Source organism: Bombina bombina, chromosome 6, assembly GCF_027579735.1.
Source record: "Bombina bombina isolate aBomBom1 chromosome 6, aBomBom1.pri, whole genome shotgun sequence".
NCBI lineage: Eukaryota > Metazoa > Chordata > Amphibia > Anura > Bombinatoridae > Bombina > Bombina bombina.
Window position 1 is genome coordinate 681,103,288 of NC_069504.1, and position 25,737 is coordinate 681,129,024.

At 39.1% G+C, this 25,737-nt stretch overlaps 1 protein-coding gene across 1 annotated transcript in view; it reads left to right on the forward strand.

The window, feature by feature from the left end:
* The first annotated feature begins 204 nt into the window (after positions 1-204).
* LOC128663435 (dual specificity protein phosphatase 26-like) overlaps positions 205-25,737 on the forward strand; it is a 41,799-nt gene continuing 16,266 nt past the window's right edge. The window contains exon 1 of the mRNA XM_053717754.1: positions 205-319. The gene's annotated coding sequence lies outside the window, so the exon portion shown is untranslated. The remainder of the gene's footprint in view (positions 320-25,737) is intronic.

Here is a 25,737-nt window from a genome sequence, read left to right on the forward strand (position 1 = left end):
AATAGTATTGAAACATGTTGTCTGAATCACAAATAAAAAACGTATGCAGCAATAGGAATACAAGTTTAAAGCACAGTTTGATTCAAACCTTTAAAAAAAAAAAGTGTCTGCAATGACATTTCTCTTTTATCAGAACTGTTCTCTCCAATTCATGTCTCACATGAAGCCAAATAAATTCTAAACTTGTCATAGCTTAAAATAGATGTTTACAGAGCTGTCTGTGAGAGTTGCAAAGCGGCAAAGGGGGGCAGACTCAATTAAAGCCACACACAAGCACATAATAAACACCAAAACGTGAACTGGTCCTTAATTCACAAAGGTAAGTGATTATTTATGATTAGCCTACATATTTTACTAAGGAAAATGATGTATATTGTCTGACTAACAAAATGAAAACTGAAAATACATTTGCTATTAAACAGATTTAAGTTCAAATCGTATGGGTTAACATGATGACAAATTTATATTATGTGGTACTGTAGAGAAACTCTGTTAACATCAAATTTAATAAATGTGGTGCAATTTTTCAGGCCATTACAAAAGCAGACATACATAGAAAGGGGGAATGAAGGTGGCCATAACTGTTCAATTATGAATGTGTACAAATAAATACATGTTTTAAAATGAATGATAATAGAATAAGAAAAAAATCAACTAAGATTTACAGCCTTTCTATTTTTCAGTTTACTATTTTGTTGGATTATTGTTGAAGAAAAAGTTTTGAAATAAAGAAATGCAAAGTACATCTGTAAAAATTGGAATTAGTGTTGTAAATAATGTTAGAAAGAAAGGGAATAATTGTTCATATGACCTCACAATACAGTACAGTCGTAAATGCTAATAAAATGCTCTAATTTGCATGATCCTTTTTTTAACTGTGCTACTACTTAAACAGAACTATGCGTCTAAACGCTACTAAGGGGGGGAAAACGCATATTTTGATTTAACTCCAGAATAGTGATGCACTGCATAGCCTGAGCTCAGCCAGTGATTGGTCATTAGACATGTATGCCAACCCTGATTGGCTCAGTGGCCATTCTCAAATCTGGACTACACACATGACATGATTCCTAGTGTTGTCTCAACACCATAAAGCCAAATATTTATTAGGGATTCCTTTTAGCATTATAATAACAGTTTCTATGATACAATAAGTCTTTCAAGGAAAGACCTTTATCTTATTCACTGATATCATGGTAATTGGAAATTATACTTGTAAATAATAGCTTATATGGCCATATTAGTCTTTGAATTTTAATTGGGTTGAGGAATTGGAAAAAATCTGACATGATTTAAATGGCATAGCTTTTCTTAAAATAATTCTTAATAAACAATAATTAAGAAACTAGTTTTTCTTCTCAACCACCAAGCCCACAAGATACATATGGATTATTGGAAACTGGAGAGTGGGATCCATGTTTAATCACTTAATACAAAATAAAGAACCTACAATGGTTTAAAATGTGTATATGTTTGTAATGCAAGACTCATATTTAGCCATGCAAATGGATTATCCTATTTTGTATGATCCAAATAGGAGACATTACTGGTGCTTAACATGGGTAAAGAATGTGCATGCTAAAGGTCCAAAATAATAAGTCTGTGTATACAAAGTTAAAGGGACATAAAACACTTGTTTTTTTCTTTGCATAAATGTTTTGTAGATTATCTATTTATTTAGCCCATAAAGTTTTTTTTTGTGTTTTTTAAACGGATAGTTTTGCTTATTTTTAAATAACATTGCTCTGATTTTCAGACTCCTAACCAAGCCCCAAAGTTTTAGAACAATACCCACGTATACCTACTCCAGTTTGCTTCTGTTTGTGTAAAGGGTCTTTTCATATGCAAAGGAAGGGGGAGGGGGGCAGTGTCTGATATTTCCCACTTGCAGTGGATGTTTCAGAAATGATAAATCTACCTGTCTTGTAAATGTTATCTCCTAAAAAATGTACGCTGTATTGAGGAAGGTTTAGTACTAAATTAATCGAATTATCACAATGAAAGGAAATTATTGCATAACAAGGCAAAAAAAAAAATATAATATTAAACTTTTTGTGACAAAAAAAAAGAAAGAAAACAATTCATTTTGGTGATGTCTTGTAATTTAATTTAAAATAAATGACTAGATTAATAGATTTAAATGTATATAAATTATTTTCAGTATGAGAACTAAAAATTGCTTTCAAATTGCAATTATGTTCATGAAATAGAATTTACTGTCAAATAGATATACTTCTTTCTATACTTTATTTAACCCTGTAAAACCTGTACTTTACAATAGAAAACATTTCCTGCTACCTTTAATACAAAAGCAAACTATTCCACATTGTGTTTTTGTTAGGAGTTAAAAGTCTTTTTTATTTTCATCCTTTTTTTCCAACATATTTTATTGTAGTTATAGAAAATAACACAGTACAGAAAAGTGCACATAAGAAATTGAAAATTAAAACTCCATGTTCGCAAAATTTAAATAATATAGATACACCCACAATCTGTAAGAGAGAACTGTACATTCATCCTCAATATACCTTGTTTTCTATAGTAAATAATATTTAAACATGGAGTACATTTATGTTAACTTCAGATTAAAAAGATTTATAAACAGCATCCCCTATCTCAATAAGTATATGACAAATATATAATTAGGAGGAGTACAGTTTAATAAGGGGCCACTCTTGGGCCCCAGGAAATGCAGGGTCTAAGTCGTCAATTAAAAGCCTATTATATATTGCGGCCTCAGGCAATTAGGATATTGCGTTGCTCGCAATTTACTGCATCATGTGATTAATTGCATACTTATTGCCTATATCTAGACTCATAACCTAGAAGCAATGCACAAGCATAAAAGGAACAAGTAGATGCATAGTTTAATTACATATGAGGTCTAATAATAGTGAAAGCTTTTGACAACATATTAGCAAATATGTCCATGTTCATATTGCTCTTGTATGTTGGATTGTCCTGCAATAAACTGTTGTCTATGCATATATGAAATTATATAGTGCCCCCATGTTTCTAAACCACTAGTCTTCATAAGGGGATATATAATTCAATAAAAAGGCATATTAGCAAACAAGTACATGGTTCAAGGACATAGATATACATTGCTTTGCCTGCTGCAATGGCTACATCAAAAACCTAATTTACTGAAATGGGCTGCATGGCAACCATCTTGCTACCATAGCACATGAGGTCTGTTGTTTAGAAAATAATTGATGAAGTATCTGCAACAGCGTAGCCCTGCAAAGTTATCAAAACTGACAACGGACTTCACACAGGTTTTGAAATGGAACTAAAGTTAGCCAAAGGATACGAGAAGCATAAGGGGAAGGGGCTCATGTCCCCATGGGAGGAGTCAGCCCTCTAGGTGTAAGTGAAAGGGTGTTGCATGGGAAGGCGACCTCTTAAGGGGAGGAGTGGCAGCCATATTAGGAGAAATCTTTACGAAGCAGCAGCAAGTTTTTTCACTCCTCCACTGTTCTCATAAGTTTTGTTATGGACATGGAGGAGTTACTTAGAAAGGTTCGGGCTCTTGCAGAGGAGAAAAGAGCCAGTTGGATCAGTGAACAGCTTGCTGATGTCCTCCCAGCTCCCACAGATTCAACCCGGCAATTTGAGGAGCAGGCTGGCAGACGGACCATGCAGCGATCTAACCCGCCAAAAAGGCTCAGTCCTGAGATGAGCCGTGGTCCTGCCAGCAAGAGGAAGAGTAAGAGCAGTGATCCGACCAGCAAACTCAGCCGGAACCCTGGAGTAGAGACCATCAGTGAAGAAGTGCCGTGTGTGAGCCTGGAGGGGGTCCCGGTTGTTCCGGATACTCAGAGGGAATTCCAGGACATCAATCCGGACATGCTGGAAGGTGAGGTTGGGGAGCAGGTTGTTATTCACCTGGTCTGAGCAGAGTCACGTGGTATCTTCTCAAAGGGAGTGTGTTGACGGCTTAGTAGAGCCTGAGGGGGGAAGGGATGAAAGGGACATAATTTTTTGCATTGATGATGTGGGTGAGGGTGGTCCGGTTGTATTGTCTGGGCCCCAAGGGGACATCTTAGATGTTGAGTCAATTTTGCCTGTACGGGGGTGCTGTTCAGGTTCCTATTGTGATTTCCCCTAGCACAGTTACTGATAGGCCTGGCCCTCCTAAGCATAATTTAGCTACATATCAAAAATTTTCAAGGGGTGCACCAAAAGCAGTTTTTTCTAGGGTCCCTAGGCCTGGCAGTCATGCAGTCAATACATAGTCTGGCCATTCCAGGGTTAGAGCCCAGTATAGGAGGAGTACGAGGGGCAGAGGTTCTGTGTATTATGGGGTTGAAGAAGGTAGAATTTAGTCTTTTTTTAGCCCCTCAGATGGGGAAGATGTTATCCCTCCCTCCCCTAGGCATAGGAGTGCTGGTCCTAATTTTAGACAATTAAGGTCTGGAACTGGTGCTAACAATGGTGCAATTGTGCAGCTTCATCAGGCTCCTTATGTGGTGGATTCAGAGCCGGGTACAGTGGGTCAGGGCCATGTTATGTCTGTTACTAATGTTTCTCCCCCAACAGATGTGCCCACAAGAAATATTATGCTTTTAGCACCATCAAGGGTCATTGTTGATGAGGAGGATGACACCTTTTAAATTGGTGGATTCCTGGACTGAATCAATTCACTTGGATGCAGATGACGGCGTAGATTTGGGTTGGGCCGAAGACTCAGCTGGTGTGGTAGGTTTTTCTGTAGGAAGAACAGGGGAAACGTTAGGCTTGACCAAGGGTGCTGCTAAAGGGTTACAGCAGTATCCCATAAGGGTCCCTGTCAAAAAGGGAAGGATTCAGGATCCTAAGGTTAAGGGTAGTGTTAAACGGTGAGGTGGAGTGCCTAACTCATTAACAAGGGCGAAACAATCGGTTGTTAAATATGCCAATGGGCGTTCCTTGGTTGGGGCAGCCCTGCCAAAAGGAGGTGTTCAGAATACAATGTTTATGCAGAGCAAGATTTTGCAGGTGTTACAGGATCTATCATGGTCTGTGGAGAATGACCTGAATGTCAGAGTACCAGTTCGTGTGCAGCCAACTCAAAGGGAGGAGCTGGATGTGGCATCAACTGCTGCTAAGCAAAACCCTGTGGGTCATTGTGGGGAGAGTGGAAGAGTTGTTGGTTTGGGAGGGGTTTCTAGTGACTCCGCTTCATTGCAGATATTGGAGGGGATTAAGGAGTTGCTTTAAAGGTTAGAGTCACCAGCGTCTGTCCCTTCCCCATCCTCTACAGCAATTCGAGCATGGGTTCCTGCATTGGGATAGGGTACAATTCCCACAGCTGGGTCCAGTGATCTAGCACAAACTACAGATGTGTCAGGTGTTGGGGCAACCAGTGAGCAGTCCTCGCAACCTAGCCAGGTTGCACCTTTGTTAGTGGGTGTTGATAAGACTAAAGAGGGCCCTGACTTGTGGGTGGCGGACACGGCCATGTCCAGATCTTCGATTGGTCCATTGGGACTGCATTTGTCAAAGGACACTAGGGAAAAAATCTAGAAGAGGGAGTACTTGGAGTTGTTTTCTTTGTTACCCTTAGAGCAGTCGTTTGAGTTGCCTGAGGACTCTAAAAAGGAGACATCAAAAAAGGAGGAGGAGGAGTGCAAGAAGCACTATAGGAAACCCCCTACGACATTTACCAATTGGTCTCAGGCGTTTGTCATCTACGCTAGTGTGTTGGCGGAAAAGTTCCCGGGTCATGGTGCCCCCCATTTTTGTTACCTTGATGAGATTGCTGCAGCACAGCGTACATATGGGGGCATGGCCTGGTGAATGTATGATGAACATTTCCATCAGTGCCTGGCCGTTAAGCTTGATATGAAGTGGGATGATAGGGATATGGGTCTATGGCTTAAAGTCATGTCACCACTTTGTGCTTTGCAGCCTTTTCGAGGGGGAGCCGGCGGATCAGCATCTGCAGGTTCGTCAGCCCCCTTTAAAAAAGGTTTATGTTTTGCCTTTAATGAAGGTCAGTGCAAGTGGGGGTCCTCTTGCAAATTCCGGCATGAATGTTCAGGATGTGGGGGCGTACTCTAAATGTTTTAAGAAAGGAAAGCCGCCCAGTAGGACTGAATGGCCTGGCAAGGGGAACAACTCCAGTACGGGTGGAAAAGATGGAGAAGTGGCTAGGCCGGTATGACAATAGGCGCAGGTTTTTGGATAGAGCAGCTGTGCTTTTGCATGGTTTTACCTACAGTTTTGTCATATCGTCAATTGGGGGTTTGGAGTGTTTTTCTGGTAACCTTAAGTCGGCGAGGGTATGGTCATCGGTGGTTAGAGATAAACTTAAATGTGAAGTGGAATTGGGTCGAATGGCTGGTCCATTTATCTCCCCTCCATTGGCTGATTTGAGGGTTTCTCCCCTGGGAGTGGTACCCAAAAAGGAAATTTGTACTGTAAATTCGGGCTTAGTCACCATCTCTCTTATCCCGACGGTCTATCAGTTAATGATGGCATTCCAACTGAGTTAGTGTTGGTTAAATACGCTTCCTTTGACCAAGCTTTAGACTTGGTCAGGAACACTGGCAGGCATGCATTAATGGCAAAAGTAGATATTGCGGCCGCATTTCGTTTGTTGCCCTATTATAATTATTATTATTATTATCAGTTATTTGTAGAGTGCCAACAGATTCACATTCACCCTGTTTCTCACAAACTGCTGGAGTGTTTCTTTGATGGGGTTTTTTATGTGGACTTGTGTCTCCCCATGTGGTGCTCTATTTCTTGTTCGTTGTTCAAGAGTTTTATTTCATTCCTGGAATTGGTTTTGGGTGAGCAGTCTGGCCTGTTTTCCATGGTCCATTATTTGGAAGACTTTCTTTTTGTTGGGCCTGCCGATTCCAACATTTGTATAAGTTTAAGGGATAATGTTTACAGACTGGCAGAAGATTTTGGTGTGCCCATAGCTTTCAAAAAGTCTGAAGGTCCAGGTACGGTTCTCTGTTTCCTGGGAATTATGATTGATTCCGACAGGTTGGAATGTAGCCTTCCTGAATCCAAGGTTTTGGATTTACAAGAGGAAATAAGCATGTTTTTGAGGTCTAAAAAGGTAAAGCTCAAAGTCATACAATCTCTGTTGGGCAAACTCAACTTTGCCTGCCGAATTATCCGGGTGGGGAGAATTTTCTGTAGGCGCTTGGCAAGGGCCATGGCTGGAGTAAAATGGCCTCATCATTTTGTGAGGCTTTCGAAGGAACTAAAGAGTGACCTTCGGATTTGGGCGGATTTCCTGGTCGATTTCAACTGATCAACGTTGATTCAGTCGCCCAGAGTTTCCTGTGAGGAGTTGGGATTGGCCACTGATGCTGCAGGGAATACAGGTTTTGGTGCTATTTTTCGGAATGAGTGGTGTGCTGTGGAATGGCCGGTCACATGGAAGGAAGGAGGTCTGGTTAATAACCTGGTCCATCTGATGACCAAAATCAGTGGCTCACACATACACAGTTTTGTACAAAATTCAATATCCCCCCCTCTCTATATTTTGAAGCTTTTCGTCTCCGCACGTGGTTGAAATCATGGGGATATCCGGGGAAAAATCTAAGATCACCTTCAAAATGGGAGACTTCATGGCTCCAAGGAGAAGGCCTTATGCATGCCCTATCTTTTCACTACAATCTCCTTCTTGAACCCACCACACTCCATAAAATCGCTCAACACAGAGCCTGGAAGCTACAGTACAAAATACTTGTTAGATGGCACTTGATGCCCTCTACCCTACACAGGATTTACGGCACTCAATCTCCTCTGTGCTGGAGAGAATGCGGGCAATTAGGGACCTACCTGCATGTGTGGTGGTCTTGCCCCAAGATCCAGCCACTCTGGTGGAAGCTGTTCAGAATATTTCACTCATTAAACACTGCCCTTCCATATATGCCAGAGATATCTCTGCTTCACATGCATATACCAAGCTTGACACAGTCTAGAGAAGCCCTAGTTTATGGCTACAAAATTAATGATTGCCAGAATGTGGAAGCATAAGGACCCACCCCTCATATCTCAAGTTCTTGCTATGGTTCATTATATTAAACAGATGGAACTATACTCCCATAGAATTTTAGATAAAGTGGACTTCCATCAAGAGACCTGGTCCCCATGGATTGAGAAATACCCTGACTGACTTAGACTCCTATGTGCTGCCTCTGAGATAAAGTGGTCTTCCACTAAGAGACCTGGTCCCTAAGGATCGGGACTTGTCCTGACTGATCCAGACCCCTAGTTGCTGCATCTGAGACTTTCCCCTCCCCCCCCTTTTTTTTTTCTCTCTTCTCATTATCCCTTCCCATATACCCTATTCCTTACACTACACACTGACCTCTATTGATAGTTTTGGAACTGTTTCTGTTAATGAAGCTTTTGTTCTCTCTTAGATTTAGCTGCATACGATACGATATTTCTTTTTTCTAATAGCCTACATTGAAAAACCTTGAGGTGCAGAGTTCTGGACACAGATAATAAGATATGAAAAAACTTATAGTTTACTCTACTTCACACTGTGCTAGTTCTATGTTTGGTTCTCCCACCAGTTCTTGTTGTTTAACTAGCTAATACTTGTGTACAGTGTTGTGTACTATGTCCTTGTTTTGTTCTTTTATAGATGTTTATCTGAACCTGCTCTTCAACAAAATAAAAATTTATAAAAAAGAAAAAAAAAAAAAAAAGAACCTGGTCCATCTGGAATTGTTTCCAGTGTTGGTGGCTATGTTTGTGTGGGCGGGATCTTTTGAAAACAGGGCTGTGCTGTTGCACACGGACAACATGGGGGTCGTGTCGGCAGTCAACACCTTATCCACTTCATCCCCTCCAGTCATCCGGCTGTTGTGGGTGTTTGTGTTGCAATGCTTGAGATTGAATGCAGTAGTCAGGGCGAAGCACATAGCGAGAGTCAGTAATTCATTGGCTGATGCGCTCTCTCATTTTCAGTGGCAACGCTTTTGGGAGCTGGCGCCTCATGCAGACAGAGTGGCAAGGACCTTCCCAGCATGGTTGTGGACCCTTGGCACAGAGGATTAGTGGATTTTATGAGGTCCTCCTTGGCAACAAAGACTTGGTCTGCTTAAGCAAAGGTGTGGTCGGAGTGGGAATGCCTGCTGTCACTTAATGGCATTTCAGATTGTGATGAGGCATGTATGGCAGTATGGTTGCAGTGGTTGTGGACATGGGGCACCTGTGGTTGGTCACCGTTTACAATAGATAAGAGACTTGTGGCCATGACGTTTTGCTTTAAATTACTAAATGTAGTGGATTTAACTAACACATTTTGTGTTTGTCAGGTCATTAAGGGTATTAAGAAGGGGGCGGGGCGTTCAACAGATGTACGGCACCCAGTTTCCTTTTCCTTACTGGTTTAAAGGGACAGTCTACACCAGAATTTTTATTGTTTTAAAAGATAGATAATCCCTTTATTACCCATTCCCCAGTTTTGCATAACCAACACAGTTATATTAATATACTTTTAACCTCTGTGATTATCTTGTATCTAAGCCTCTGCAAACTGCCCCTTTATTTCAGTTCTTTTGACAGACTTGCAGTTTAGCCAATCAGTCCCTGCTCCCAGATAACTTCACGTGCACGAGCACAGTGTTATCTATATGAAATACATGAACTAACACCCTCTAGTGGTGAAAAACTGTTAAAATGCATTCTGAAAAGAGGTGGCCTTCAAGTTCTAATAAGTTAGCATATGAACGTCCTAGGTTAAGCTTTCAACTAAGAATATCAAGAGAACAAAGCAAAATTGGTGATAAAAGTAAATTGGAAAATTGTTTAAAATTACATGCTCTGTCTGAATCATGAAAGTTTATTTTGGCCTAGACTGTCCCTTTAACTGATTGCCTGCGGTATGTTCATCTAGCTATGAGGTCTCACTATTTACGACTGCTTTTGTGTTGGCCTTTTTTGGGGCCTTTAGGATTTCTGAATTAATCAGTCGGAACAAATGGTGTCAGGGACGTGGTGGTCATGGACTTGCAAGTGTCCATTTTCCTCAGGCAATCTAAAACTGATCAATTAAGAAAGGGACGGTCTATATCTTTGTTCCTGACTGGGGTTGCTGCTTGTCCATGTGTGGCTTTTAGTAGTTTCTTGCAATGGAGACCTAAGATTGGGGATCTTTGTTGTTGCATCAGGATGGGGGGTCTCTGTCACAGTTTCAGTTTAGGGCTGTGTTGGCTAAAATGTTGGTGGTATTGGATTTGAATTCGGCTGAGTTTGGGTCCCATTCTTTCCAGATTGGGGCAGCCACTGAAGCTGCAGTTTCGGGGATGGGTCAGGAGGTTATCAAGGGTGTGGGTAGATGGAGTTTGAACAGGTTTCGGACATATGTTCGTCCTCACTTGACAGTTTAATATGCGGCAGCAGTCAAGTCGGATGGTCTTCAGTTGGTGTTTGATTGGTTAAAAGTTCTATTAAAGTGGTTTGGAGTCAGGGTGATTGAATAGGTTAACCTCCCCACAGGGTGGGAGAGCAGTTTAAGTATCTCTTCGGGCATGGGGTCCTGTTGAGCTTGGGTTAAAAAAATGAGTAACGGACTTATTTAAGTCCATGTGAATCTAAATACGGCCTGGTCAATGAGAAGAGGAAAGTTAAGATTTATGTTGGGGGCTAGCATATTTGTTTTGGTTGCACGTTAAAATTTTCTATTTAATAAAGGTTTATAATTCAAAGAGTTATTTATTAAGTTTGTTTTTCATATGTTATTTAATAAACAGGCTGTGGCCAAGTTTTTATACCAAATTAAGTGTCTATGTCTTATTTATATTTATAAGTATGTAATTCTATTAAAGGTTTAGGGGTCATTACTTGATGACTCAGGGGGTCAAGTTAGCCACAGGACACACGAAGCATAGGGGGAGGGGGCTCATGACCCCATGGGAGGAGTCAGCCCTCTAGGTATCAGTGAAAGGGTGGTGCATGGGAAGGCAGCCTCTTAAGGGGAGGAGTGGTGGCCATTTTAGGAGAAATCTTTACGAAGCAGCAGCAAGTTTCCCTCCCTCCCTTTTTGTTTATATTTTGTTTTGTCACACCTGATGGCGGGTGCTAGTCCCCTTACATCAGTAACTGGACTATGGCCTTAATTGAATAGGTTAACCTCCCCACAGGGTGGGAGAGCAGTTTAAGTAGCTCTTCGGGCATGGGGTCCCATTGAGCTTGGGGTAAAAAATGAGTAACAGACTTATTTAAGTCCATGTGAATCTAAATATGGCCTGGTCAACGAGAAGAGGAAAGTTAAGATTTATGTTGGGGGCTAGCATCTTTGTTTTGGTTGCACTTTAACATTTTCTATTTAATAAAAGTTTCTAATTCAAAGAGTTGTTTATTAAGTTTGTTTTTCAAATGTTATTTAATAAACAGGCTGTAGCCAAGTTTCTATACCAAATTAAGTGTCTGTGTCTTATTTATATTTATAAGTATGTAATTCTATTAAAGGTTTAGGGGTTGTTACTTGACGACTCAGGGGGTTAAGGGAGTTTAATAATAATAATTTATTAAACGCCAGCAAATTATTGTTGGTGGACGCTGAGGCCTGAAGTTCTTTTATTGAGCTGTGTCTACAAATACGAGACACTGGATCAATCCCTACAGCAACTCTTCAAGTACGTAAGTATTGGGGAACTTCAGAGCCCCCTATCTTCAGATATTTCCAACATCTTCTTACATCTCTCATTGACGATTGGGCTTCACCATATCAGTCACCTTCTCTTCAGGACCCACAGCAAGGGCAAGTAGAGTCACTATAATCAGAGCCAGCTCACTCTCTAGCTCAAAGAAATGGCGCTGTTGGAGGTGATCTACCTCCAGCTCCCAGACTACGACTAGACCCATAGTGAGTTTTGGGCAAATAAAACAGGCTTGTACATTCCAAGTTACTTAAAACTTTAGTAGAAGATGCTTCAAGGTAATGATTTATGACTGCCACAACAGAACAGCAAACATCCACTGCATACACAGTGTTACTAAGGGGTTGGGTGAATGCCACATGAGCGCTGACATTGTCGCTAGAGGCCCATTGTTATTGTACTTCTTAAGTCTGAATGATCAAATGTGGTCACCATTTACACAATGTATTTAGTGTGGTCAGCATTCGGGGGGCTTTTAGATCTCATTACAGCCACCCTGCCCTTAACCTGCATCCCTGGTGTTCTAGGGCTCTGGCATCACCATGGGAATGCAGGGAAGCCAATAAGGTCACTACACATGTGTGTGGTGACATCACCAAGTCCTGGAAACGGAAGCGTATTAAGGACCACAGGGCTTAAGGTAGCTGGATGGGGAGTTTGTATTCAAACCCCTCAGTCTCAACTACCTTAAGCCCTGGCAACCCCTAAGAACCACTGTTTAAAAGCTAATCATCTGCTTCTGTATTTCAGGGGTTAAGGTGTAAGCATGTTTTTTATTAAGAAAAAATTAAAATGCACCAGTGTTAATACCCTTAACATATATATACCCTTATATCAGGCCATCAAAAAGGCTTAGCGACCCCCAAGACCCCTTGCTTTAAAGCCCCTAAGTCCCTCTTTAAAATAAAGTCAATCTATATGTTTTAATAGTAGGGTGACCATATTGCCGCTTTAAAAAGGGACACATATGAAAAATACATATGTCAGGGCTGTTTTCAGGGCTATTTAAAGAAATGTTTTGTATAAGAACAATGACATATGTATTTTTCCAGCAATATGGTCAGCCTATTTAATAGCCAGATGCAAACTGTGGTAATAGTGATTACCTTGCGTGAATAAATGTCCATTATTATCATTATTTGCATATATCGAAAGGCCCTTATTTATATGATGGCAACCTCTTCTTATAGCGTTTAAGGGGGGGGGGGGAACACACACACTCTTATAATAATATAATAAAATGCAAGATAATGTATTTGCTTCAGATTCAACCTTACTAATTTAATTCATTTTTGGTGAAAACTTGCAAGAAAAAACAGTGAGAACTATAGTGCGAACATGTTTATAGAATGACACTGGGATTTGAGAGAATATTTCAAATGCACCCATGGAACGCCCATGTTCAACTCATTTTACTAAAGAACAATTACGCTTTGTATTTTTGGTGAACAATTTTGTTGAGATTTTTGATGCACCTTAATTCATTCCCGCTGTTAGGACGTTCCATGCTGTCCTAACTACGCTGGGCTTTAGCATCGTTAGGACGGCATGGAATATCCTAACCTTTTGGCTGTCCTGAAGCCATAGCTGCTTGCTAAATGGGATTGCGGGCTGTAGGGCGTACCTAGAGTCATAGGCACGAGTGCATTGCAAAAATCACTAAGCATAATTCAGTAAATTTTCATACCTTTACAAAATAATGTAAAAGTGAGGTTCAAGGGACATTTTTTTATATATCCAGCAGAAATTTATTGGATTGCAAAAAATCTGCTTCTCAAATATATAATTTACATGCATTTAAAACTGTAATTTTGTAAGTAAAATATATATTATTTTTAGCCCTAGGACTCATCCCTTGGAATGCATGTTGTGTGTTTTAAATATTTTCCCATTTGCTGTGGACAATTATGGACATATATAAATGAGCTCCTGCATCTATCAATCAATCACTGTGCAGCATGTAGGAAGGTCAAGAGTCTGTATTCCACAGAATGCACTTCAGCCGTTTTGTGGAAAAACTACAACTTTCCCATTTAAATTACAGGGAAACAGGCAAAAAAATTTATGAAAATACAGTGCAATTTATTTTCTTTACTAGCAATATTTAAAAATTGTATGAGAAATTTCATTTTGAATTTAATTTGAATTTTAACAAAATGAATATCCGAATTAATGAACCAACAAAATGTAAAGAAAACGTTTTCTTTAAATTACTTTTAAGGAGTTAATAACTTATGCACTCTGGAGAGCCGCATTAACCCGGTCCTCTTCTTCTTCAAAGAACCCTAGCCGCACTAACAGGAGGCTTAGAGTGGCGGCTCCCAGGGCCTGCACTAAAGGAAGCATCTTCTCTGCAGTGCAGCCTTAATTGCATCATAGTCCGGATCAAACTTTAGAGGCAGTTCTGCAAAAACCTCCAGACCAGGGGTGAGATACTGTGCCCACTGGTCCCTTGGCAGTGTCACCTCTATACGACCTCAGGTTAGTGTCTCGATAGGGACACTGTTGTCTGTCACTCTGTGTTGACAGGTTGGGCCATATAAAATCACTCTCCTCAGAAGAGCAGATTGCACCTGATATCTGGTTCTACAGATGTAGGTAATAAAAACCATTCTTCCCAAAAACCTTGCCTTTTTTTATATAGTTCTGATAAGAAACTGTAAACATCAGACATAAAAATATGTCTGAAAAAAGAAAGAAAGAAAGAAAGAAAGAAAGAAAGAAAGAAAGAAAGAAAGAAAGAAAGAAAGAAAGAAAGAAAGAAAGAAAGAAAGAAAGAAAGAAAGAAAGAAAGAAAGAAAGAAAAATGAACTGCTTGTCCCGGGCGAAAACTACCTGCCAGCCAGTCAGTCAGCAGTGGTATTTACAGCATCAGTTTCTGATCAGGACCAGCTGTGCTCCACAGCTTACGGGTGGTACTTTAACTATGTATTTAACCCCTTTGTGGAGGTTAAACACACAGAGTTGAGGAATTGCTAGTGTTAAGTAGGTGATACTCTGTGACAGAGGAGGAGTCTGGAATTCTATCAGACATGAAGGTCTTAGCCAGCCCTGGAAAGGAAGGAGAGAGGAGGAAGGAGGGTGTGAGGAACTCAAGCTAAGCTGGCAATGCACCAAGTGAGTTAAAAACAAAGTATGGACACCCTGGATCTTGACGTTAAACAACAGGCGTTCATGTGTGTCTAGTTTAGTTATTATAAAGTTGTTTTTAAAAAAAAGTTCAGTGTTTCACCAAAGAAAAAACAAGCTTATCAATCAGCGAAGATTCCCTGCCCTTCCAGGTTGCATGTTTGCAAGAGAAATACATGTGTTCACACAAAGGAAAATAGTTCTTGCAATTAAAAGTGTTTGTAAAACATCTTGGCAGTAGGATAAGCCCAATTACTTTATTTTATACACCAAAAGTATTGCAGTCTGTTTATCTATATTGGTGCCTGTATGTCTATCGATTTATGGTCAGCTGGCAATATTCTCTGCAGAATGCTGACCTGTGCAAGATAATGTATTTGCTAAAGATTGAACCTTACCAATTTAATTCATTTTTTGGGGAAAACTTGCGAGAAAAAACTGTGAGAACTGTAGTGCGAACATGTTTATAGAATTACACTGGGATTTGAGAGAAGATTTCATATGCACACATGGAATGCCCATGTTCAGCTCATTTTACTAAAGAACAACAATTACGCTTTGTACTTTTGGTGAACAATTTTGTTGCGATTTTTGATGCACCTTAACCCCTTCCCGCTGTTAGGACGTTCCATGCTGTCCGAACTTTGTTGGGCTTTAGCGCCATTAGGACGGCATGGAATGTCCTAGACGTTTGGCTGTGCTGAAGCCATAGCGGCTCGCTAAATCAGATTGCTGGCTGTAGGGCGTGCCAGGAGTCATTACCCCTGACCTGCTCCCATCATTCAAATCACACGATTGCAAGAACGATCGCATGATTTAAATTTTTACTTATTATTTTACATCAGAACTTTGTTCCAATATAGACAAATAAGTCTGGGAACACAGAGTTGAGGAATCGCTAGTGTTAAAATGACATGCTCTAGCAAATTAGAGTATATATTTTTTCATTATTATGACCCTTTAAATTTGTAGAATTTCTTGGACAGCTATGAACAAAATATTGCAGTGTGGTGATGATTGTAAAGGTTTAAATATGTTATTCACATATTAATCAATATGAAATAATTGCATGTGCCATTCATTAGTACTATTAGTCAAATGAGAACTCCACTCAAAAACATCAGGCAATCATCATTATTATTATTATCATCATCTTCAATACTGAATTTATTATATGTCATATTTTACTTTCACCTTGGACACAGACCTTTTCCTTTCATAAAGGTCTTGAAAAAATCCTTTTAAAAAACTTATCTAAAAAATATATATAATGCAAGTTTCTTTTATTTATTTTTTTGGTGGTGTGTTTCAATACATTTTTTTATGTTGTAATAAAATTAAGTTGATATACAATTGTTTGTAATAAGTAACATATTTTGGAATCTAGCCCTATTGTTAATAAAGAGAAAAAGTAGCATTACAAGTGCCTTGTAATCTGTGGCATTACAGCCACATCATACTATTGACTTTCATGCAAATATTACCCAGATAATAATATTTATTTAAAAAAAAAAAAAACATTAATTATTTCGATACTGAAAACAATAGTGTAATTTTCTAGTTTCTAAAAATTACTTTTTAGTTTCTATAAACTAATGGGTGCTGCCATGTTGAAACCTAAGTCACCCTTATCTAATCTCTTCTGCTGTAGATATATTGAAAAAAAAATTGACTACTCATACTTAAACATTTTGGGTCTAGATTACAAATTTAGCACAAAATATTGCTTCTTCGAAAGCAATATTTGCTCTCAACTTAGTAATACCAGCAAACGCAAATGTGCGCTGGTATTACAACTGAGGTGCAATGCGAACGCGACCTCACGCTTGCGTTGCACAGAAGCATTGTGCTCACGAGAGCACGCGTCCATAAGCTCCAATTGGAGCCTCGTTCTCCTCCTGTGAAACACGGCATGAGAACTAGCGCAGGGAAGGGGGTAATGGCTAGTTATTTATCTCTCGCCCATAAACAGGTGACTTTGCCCGTTTGCTGGCACAAGATAAATTAGCACTCCACTTGTAATCTAGCCCTTTATATTACAATCTCAATGTGTTTAATGTCCCTTTACAGATTATAGGCTCACAAAAAAAAAACTACATTTGTATTTTTTTTTATTTTTATGAAAAATGTTTGACAGTTATCTTAAGTTTAGCAAACATGCATTTCACCAGATGGCCTGCACTTTCTTTTTATTTAGTAATTTAAAACATATTTGATACTACTGAACAAACTGCTAACAGAGTGGTAGGGGCCCTTTTTATTTTTAAATTGTGGACCTAGAGACCAGCAATTGACAGCCAAAAGGCATGACTGTAAATAAAGCTGGAATTTTCATTTGGCAATACTGAAAACTAACAGGCCCAAGGGATATTTGCATCACTAATCAGTAATACAACTTTGCAATTTTCTTCCCGGTTTCTTACTTTATACAAAGTGCAAATTTGCCTGTACAGTATAGCTAATAAAAAAAACTAGAGAATATATAGGCTTTTCTTAAACAAGGATATGTGTGTGTGCGTACTAGCAGCACTGGTAATCAGTAAAGTCCGAAGATGTATCCAGCACCAAAGTGACTTGCAATTGTGCACGCCAACAGGTCACTACAGACTCTACAGACCTTAAACGTAAAGTCCAAATAGGCAGCACCACCAAAAACTGGAAATAAACTTTTATTCCATCATATGGAAGCAGGTACAAAAAAGCAGACTACGTTTCAGATTACATACCCTTAGTCATGTGATGTCATGTACTGGTAATCAGTGTTCCCTCTAAACCCTGTTTTGTTAGCAGCCCAGCAGTAAAACAGTTAATAAGGGAACCACACCTTGCAGTCTGCATTGTGTAGTGTTTGCTAATTGCTCTAATTAACAGTTTCACTGCTGGGCAACTCATAAAACTGGTCTTAGAGGGAACACTGCTGGTAATACCTTTAAGGACTACCTTTAAGGACTCAAAAGGACATTTTTATTTTATATAAGGCGTTAAGGACTGAATTGCAATAGCAAAAGCAAGCCAATTTTATAGCTAAAGCAAGCAAAATAAATCATCAATGCATATTGTAATGTTGACTCATTCTAATTAATTAGTTACTTAATCTGAAGGGGCAATTGTGTTTTGTTATTAATTAAAGGGACATGAAACCCAAATTTTTCTTTCAAAATCAGATCGAGCATACAATTTTAAAAAGTTTCCAATTTACTTCTGTTGTCAATTATATTTTGTTCTCTTGGTATACTTTTTTTTTTTAAAAAAAAGCAGGTAGGCTCAGGAGCGGACATGTGTCTAGTGAATTCTATGGCAGCAGTTTTGTAAAAATGCTACCTTTATATATTCATTTTTTTCAAATGTTTTATATAGATTATTATATTTCTTTATTCACTCAGGATGCTTATACAATTGTCACAATAAAAAGTATTATTCTGGAGTTCTCTTATCTTACTTATCACAATGTTTATACTTTTTAATGCTCTTGTCTAACTTCTCCCTCTCTTCTAAAGTACAAAAACAAATTGTTTTAAAGCCTGTATGGCAGCCAAAAGGTTAATATGGCAGTCTTTGTTTTTGCATAAAAAGTCTTGATACTAGTACTGTTCTACAGCAGTGAATTGCTATAATTCCACTTATGTCCCCCTTGCAGTTGCAAAGAGTACTTGCTATAATTAACCTCAATTAATGGAATACTTCCAGCACTGTGTGACTGAATTCTGTCCAAAGAAAACACCTGTTCATGCAAGATTAGCAATGTTATGTGAAAACCTTAAATGTAAATGAAAGGCAATTGCTTAATTTCTTCTAAATAAGGATACTTAAAATGATATAAAAAATGTACTCATGTATCCTTATAAATGTTTGTCACTATCCACCAATACAACTGTGGGAGTTGTCACCCTAAGCTAATGAGCATGTATACTGCAGTATCAGTGAAGTGCATACATCTTCAGCTTGTTTCAATATAAACCATTTTTAAATAGAAAAATAATCTAAGCTGTTGCTCATTTATATACATTATCTATTACATTAGAACCATGCAAATTATTTATGTAGTGATCCACTGCACCAAGGTCTGCTGCAAATTCATTGAATGCAACCAGAAAGGGCAAAAGGGGCTATAATTCCCATACTGCAGTGGGGTGCTGGCTGTGGCGATTTATAACTAAATTATTGTCCCAGAACTATGCAGGAAACCAGCTGCACTAAAAGAAGCTTTACATTAAAACTTGTTCATATTAATTTGTTATTAAAACAAAAACATTTTATACATGTTAATGTTATTTTGGTCTTCACATAAAAATATTGATTTTGACAGTAGATAAAGAACCAGAAGCCCCATTGAGCATGCCCTTATTTCATTGAGGAATTTAGGTTTAATTCATTCTTATAATTTTATATATATTTCAGGAATTTTTTAAATTCACCTTATCAGGGCATAAGTTTAAAGGGACATGAAACACAAAATGTTTCTTTCATGATTCAGATAAAGAATACAATTTATTTAAAGTTTCCAATTTACTTCTATGATCAAATGTGCTTCATTGTCTTGTTAGTCTTTGCTGAAGAGATATCTAGGTAGGAAGCGTGCACGTGTCTGGAGCACCACATAACAGGAAACAGTGCTGCCATCTAGTGCTCTTGCTAATGTAAAACATTGTTACAAAACTTAGTGCCATACAGTGCTGCAGGTGACACTGTAGGTATTTGCATTACTGCACATGTGCAAACAGGTCAGCACTGGAATGTAGTGAAAGACAGATATAGCAGCACCCATGACTAGAGGGAGGTGGGGAATAACCTCAATACTAAACTTATAAAGGGCTAGATAACAAGTGGAGGACTAATTTATTGTGCGCCTGCAAACGGGCAAATTCGTCCATTTGCAGGCGCATGATTAATAACCAGCCATAATGTGAGATCCCTTTTAAAGACAAAATATTTAGCTATTTTTAAAAAAAAAAAAATGCACTATGCAGTTTTTGGGTGCTAAAGTTGGCATGTGTGGGATGTTAGAAAGAAAAATGGCACTGAAAAGTGACTTTACATTGCGGTCTATGGGGACTATGTTATTACTATAATAAATGTATATGTGTATGCTTATATACATATATATTTAAATTTGCTGACCATCACTGCGTGACTTACCCCCTTCGCTGCACTAGGTTTTCCACTGGAGCCTATGGAAGAGCCTTTGCATTGCACCTAACTCGTAATACCAGCGCACATTAACGTACGCTGGTATTACTGAGTTGAGTGCAAATATCGCTTTTGCGGAAGCGATATTTTGCGCTCGACTTGTAATCTGGCACTAAATGTTTTTAGTGTTTAATGTCTCTTTAACCCCTTAAGGACCAACGATGTACAGGGTACGTCCTACAAAAAAATGTCCTTAACGACCAAGGACGTACCCTGTACGTCGTTGGTGTTTAAAAGCGGTGGAAGCGATTCTGATTGCTTCCAGCCACTTTCATGTTATTGCAGTGATGCCTGCAATCCTGCAATAAATGTTTTTATCTATCCGATGCAGAGAGAGCCACTCTGTGGCCCTCTCTGCATCGGACATCGATGGCCATGATCGCTGGTGGGAGCCTATCTGGGAGGCGGGTGGGCGGCCATCAATGCGAGGAGGTCATCACAGGGGGGTGGGATCACGTGCGGGGGTGCGCGCACACAGGGGGACTCGCAGGGGTGCGCACATGCATGGGGGGACACGAGCATGCACGGGGCGGGAGTGGATGGGAAGCTACACTATGGGACAATGTGTTTGTAGTTAAGGGTAATATGGGATAGAGGAGAGAAGGGGGTTATCTAAGTGATTGGGGAGGGGGTGGGGGGTTGGCTATTAGGGGGGGCAGCTACACTACAGAAAAAAAATTAATTTTTTTTTTAAAAAAACATTATTTGTGACAAACAGGGTACTGGCAGACAGCTGCCAGTACCCAAGATGGCACACTATAAGGTAGAGGGGGAGGGTTAGAGAGCTGTTTGGGGGGATCAGGGATGTTAGGGGCTAAGGGGGATCCTACACAGCAGAATAGATATTTTTTTAATAATTAAAAAAAAACTTTTATTTTAGGACTGGCAGACTTTCTGTCAGTACTTAAAGGGACAGTTAACTCATTTAAATTGTTCCCAATGATCCATTTTACCTGCTGGAGTGTATAAAATTGTTTACAAGTAGCTCCTTTACCCCTATTTTGACCTTTGAAATAGCTGATTTAGCCTGTGGATTCCAATCAGCCAATAGAATGCGAGCTCAATCCTATTGGCTGATTGCATCAGCCAATAGGATTTTTTCAACCTTAATTCAGATTGGCTGATAGAATTCTATCAGCCAATCGTAATCTAAGGGACGCCATCTTGGATGACGTCACTTAAAGGTACCTTCATTCGTCGGGTAGTCATCGTTGGAAGAGGATGCTCCGCGGCGGATGTCTTGAAGATGTACCCACTCCGTGCCGGATGGATGAAGATAGAAGATGCCGTCTGGATGCAGACTTCTGCCCGTCTGGAGGACTGCTTCTTGGATGAAGACGTCTCCCGGCTTCGTTGAGGACTTCTTGCCGCTTTGATGAGGACTTCTCACGGCTTCGTTGAGGATGGATGTTGGATCTTCAAAACTGTAAGTTGATCTTCAGGGGGTTAGTGTTAGGTTTTTTAAGGGTTTATTGGGTGGGTTTTATTTTTAGGTTAGGGCTTTGGGCCGCAATAGAGCTAAATGCCCTTTTAAGGGCAATGCCCATCCAAATGCCCTTTTCAGGGCAATGGGGAGCTTAGGTTTTTTTAGTTAGGGTTTTATTTGGGGGGTTGGTTGTGTGGGTGGTGGGTTTTACTGTTGAGGGGGTTGTTTGTATTTTTTTTTCAGGTAAAAGAGCTGATTTCTTTGGGGCAATGCTCAGCAAAAGGCCCTTTTAAGGGCTATTGGTAGTTTAGTTTAGGCTAGGGTTTTTTTTTATTTTGGGTGGGCTTTTTTTACTTTGATAAGCTATTAGATTAGGTGTAATTAGTTTAAAGATCTTGTAATTTGTTTTTTATTTTCTGTAATTTAGTGTTTGTTTTTTGCAATTTAGCTAATTGTATTTAATTTAGTTAATTGTATTTAATTTTAGTAATTTATTTAATTGTAGTGTAAGGTTAGGTGTTAGTGTAACTTAGGTTAGGTTTTATTTTACAGGTAAATTTGTATTTATTTTAGCTAGATAGTTAGTAAATAGTTAATAACTATTTAGTAACTATTATACCTAGTTAAAATAAATACAAACTTGCCTGTAAAATAAAAATAAACCCTAAGCTAGCTACAATGTAACTATTAGTTATATTGTAGATATCTTAGGGTTTATTTTGCAGGTATTTAGTTTTAAATAGGAATAATTTAGGTAATAATTATAGGTGTTATTTATATTTATTTTAATTATACTTGTTAGGGGGTGTTAGGGTTAGGGCTAGACTTAGGTTTAGGGGTTAATACATTTAGTATAGTGGCTGCGTTGTTAGGGGCGGCAGATTAGGGGTTAATAATATTTAACTAGTGTTTGTGATGCGGGAGAACGGCGGTTTAGGGGTTAATATGTTTATTATAATGGCGGCGTCATTGGGGACGGCAGATTAGGGGTTAATAACATTATGTAGGTGTCGGCGATGTTGGGGGCAGCAGATTAGGGGTTCATAAGTATAATGTAGGTGGCGGCGATGTCCGGAGCAGCAGATTAGGGGTTAATAATAAGTATAATGTAGGTGTCAGCAATGTCGGGGGCGGCAGATTAGGGGTTAATAAGTGTACGATTAGGGGTGTTTAGACTCGGGGTTCATGTTAGGGTGTTAGGTGTAAACATAAAATGTGTTTCCCCATAGGAATTAATGAGGCTGCGTTACTGAGCTTTACGCTGCTTTTTTGCAGGTGTTAGACTTTTTTTCAGCCGACTCTCCCCATTGATGTCTATGGGGAAATCGTGCACGAGCACGTACAACCAGCTCACCGCTGACTTAAGCAGTGCTGGTATTGGAGTGCGGTATGGAGCACAATTTTGCTCTACGCTCACTTCTTGTCTTTTAATGCCCGGTTTATGAAAACCTGTAATACCAGCGCTGTAGGTAAGTGAGGGGTGACAATAACGTGCAAGTTAGTTCCGCACCCCTCATAACGCTAGACTCGTAATCTGTCCGAAAATTATTTGAAGTTTATCCACACATACATTAGCATAAGCTGAAATTAAAAACACTTGAACCCAGTCGTGTCATTAACCTTCCTTATTGATTATGGTTAAATTGATGACAATATCAAAGCCAGCAGTATTAAAATAAATATAAGCTAAGCCCTTACAATCCGAGGGCTAATTATAGTTATTATTACTGTTATAAATATACTGCTGGACAGATAAAAATAAGAAATAGGTTTTTTTAAATATTTTGTTACAACATGGGTAAGCAGTTAAAAAGTGGGAGAGACAGAATTTCTCTCAAAGGACCCCTGACACGCGTTTCGCAAAAAACGCTTCCTCAGAGGGGGTGAGGAAGCGTTTTTTTGCGAAACCCTCATGTCTTTCTCCTCTCTGTCTATATGGCTCAACCCATTGATATTGCAACGTATTACAAATGTATTAAAGGGACACAAAATCCAACATACAATTTTAAACAGTAATTTACTTCTATTATCTCATTTCCTTCATTCTCTTGGTATCCTTTGTTAAAGGAGCAACAATGCACTACTGGGAGCTAGCTGGAAGCCAATTAAAAGAGGAATATATGTGCAGCCACCAATCAGCAGCTTCTGAGCCTACCTAGGTATTCTTTTTAACAAAGGATACACAAAGAACAAAACAAATTAGATAATTGAAATAAATTGGAAATTTAATTTAAAATTGCATGCTCTATCTGAATCATAAAAGAAAAAAAATGGGTTTCATGTCCCTTTAACACAATTTTTGTAAACTTTGTGTATTTCAGCTAACCGTTTTCTGCTCTAAATATCATGCAGGTATTTAATCAATTAAAAATTTAATTATTTAGCTATGGCTAAACAAACACCCATCATTTGCCTTATTTGGATGAGCCAATTTGGGCTTTAGTGAATGACTTAAAGTGACATAAAACCCATTTTTTTTTCTTTCATGATTCAGTGAGAACATACAATTTTTAACAACTTTCCAATTGACTTCTATTAATTCTTTTTAGTTTTCTTGTTATAGTTTGTTGAAAACAGAAAGATAAGTTCAGGAGTGTGTCTGCACTGGTTCCATAATGGCTGCTCCCATGATTAGTGGGAGGTACAAGATATGTATTTCGTGTTTAGTGTCCCTTTCATTTACCTCACCTTACTTACTCATTTTCCAGAGCGTTTTCGGGACAGATAGATGAAAGGCACTTGTGGGCAGTGGCCCACCAATGTTTAAATGTGGAGCCAGAACAGGAGGGGCAGAGCTGTGGGTGTGCCATGGGTGGGGGTGTCATGGGCAAAGGCTGCAGTAAGGGCACTGGGTAAACCTCCCAACAAGTATTGTTTCTTTCTGCTCTACACAGTAAGTAATCCTTTTTCTCCCCACCCCCCACCCCCACCCCTCCAATGGCTTACAGCTCTCTTACTCTGCTCATTCACTCACATACAGTCCTTATACTCATACTTCATTCTCTCACTACCTATTTTTCACTCCTTTCTCTCACCCCCATTCTTTTTTACTCTGTCTTCATCTATCACTTTCTCCTTCACTCATGCTCTCTCCCTTTCACTCAGTCTATCACTCTTCCTCTCTCTCCCCGTCTGTGTGTGAGATTTGTATTATGTAATGCTGTTAGTTTTCTTTATGTTTCTATGTACTTTATGTATGTAGTGTGTATTAAATAAAATATGTTAAAACATATAGAACATCTTTTTTTAAATTTTGGAGCTCTAGACTGCATGTCCCTCTAACGCCAGTGTAAATGATGCTGATCAATTTACCTAAGAGAACACCTGACACATAAGGGCACCTTACTGACTGTTAAAACTCCACACAAATAATAGCAATACATAACCTTAAAATTATTTGTTTACCATAAACTATGATCCAGCATGATATATCTTTACCTTCTTCTAGTCCATAAACGAGGTCCTTTACAATTGTTCCACACCATCAACACCTTGCACCTAGGTCAGTGTTTCAATCTATTTCCATTACCTTGCACAGCAATCCTGACTCAATAAAAGATTAGCCAGCCATGATTGAGGCCGGAGAGCTCAATTATGACATTGATGGAACACAGATCTATGTTAAGACTGATGTCAAACAATATGAATACATGGGACCCTCTTTTTTGGCTAGAAGAGCATAAAGAGAGACCACAATAGAACATTATTATAGGTGAAGAAGTGTAATTGTATTTATTTATTTTTGAGGTTGTCTAGCAAAGAAAGGAGAACCTAAGGTATTGTAGAAGGTACCTTGGGTGTTCAGGGGTTTCTTGTGGGGGTTGTCAAGTAGAGTGCTCCCTTTGGGAATGGTGTAGAAGGGGTCCTTTGGATGTTTGAAGGTTTGAGCTGGACAGCTGTCTAGGGTGTTAAGGTGGATTGTAGCGGGTCAACATTACATGTAGGGTCAGAATTTTGACGTTTTGTGGAGGGGTAAGTTGTGGCTACTGTAACTGTGGTCAGGAGTCACCAATGGCATGAGTATGGTCAATGAGGTTAGTTTTATTGTGGTCCCTATATCACCAATATTATTTCAGTATGAATGATAATTTATGTTTTATCTTTTTGAATGACATGCAGCTAGCTTAAGGACTTTACACCATGTCAAGGCAAGCATAATGTACAAGCAATAGGCCACAAATAATTAACTCAGGTTTGAGATCCTGTAAACATTAGTAGCTCCAATAGAAATTAAAGTTGAATTATACAATGTTGTTGAAAACTAACAAATTGCAATTAGGAGTTTCATCATAACTAGGACAAAATAATTTTCACATCTGATAGATAAGAATGGGCATTCATATTTTTTTGTTTTGTTTACTTTTTAACATA